Here is a 791-nt window from a genome sequence, read left to right as displayed (position 1 = left end):
TCATCCTATCCTCTTCCTCTACCTCATCCTATCCTATCCTAATCCTGATCCTCATTCTCGTCCTCATCCAATCCCCATCCTCTTCCTCATCCTCATCCTTGTCCTCATCCTATCCTCATCCTCATCCTCATCCTCATATTCTTCCACATTCTCATCCTCATCCTATCCTGATCCTCATCCTCATCCTATCCAATCCTTATCCTCGTCCTCATCCACATCCTATCCTAATCGTGATACTCATCCTATCCTCATCCTCATCCTATCCTTGTTGTCATCCTCATCCTCATCCTATCCTCTTCCTCATCCACATCCTCTTCCTATCCTCTTCCTCGTCCTCATGCTCATCATATCCTATCCTCATCCTTGTCCACATCCACATCCTATCCTCATCCTCAATCTCGTCTTAATCATATCCTCATCCTCATCCTCATCCTATCCTCATCATCATCCTCATCCTCATCCTATCCTCATACTCATCCTCATCCTCATTCTCATCCTCATCCTCATCCTCACCCTCACCCTCATCCTCATCCTCATCCTCATCCAATCCTCTTCCTCATCCTCATCCTATCCTATCCTCATCCTGATCCTCATTATCGTCCTCATCCTATCCTCACCTTATCCTCATCCTCATCCTCATCTTCATCCTATCCTCACCCTCCTCCTCATCCTATCCTCTTCCGCATCCGCATCCTCATCCTCATCCTCATCCTCATCCTCATCCTCATCCTCATCCTATCCTCATCGTCATCCTCATCATGTCCTCATCCTCATTCTCGTCCTCATCTTAT

This window comes from Lupinus angustifolius, chromosome LG09 (genome assembly GCF_001865875.1).
Source record: "Lupinus angustifolius cultivar Tanjil chromosome LG09, LupAngTanjil_v1.0, whole genome shotgun sequence".
Taxonomy (NCBI): domain Eukaryota; kingdom Viridiplantae; phylum Streptophyta; class Magnoliopsida; order Fabales; family Fabaceae; genus Lupinus; species Lupinus angustifolius.
Note: the sequence above shows the minus strand (reverse complement) of the source record.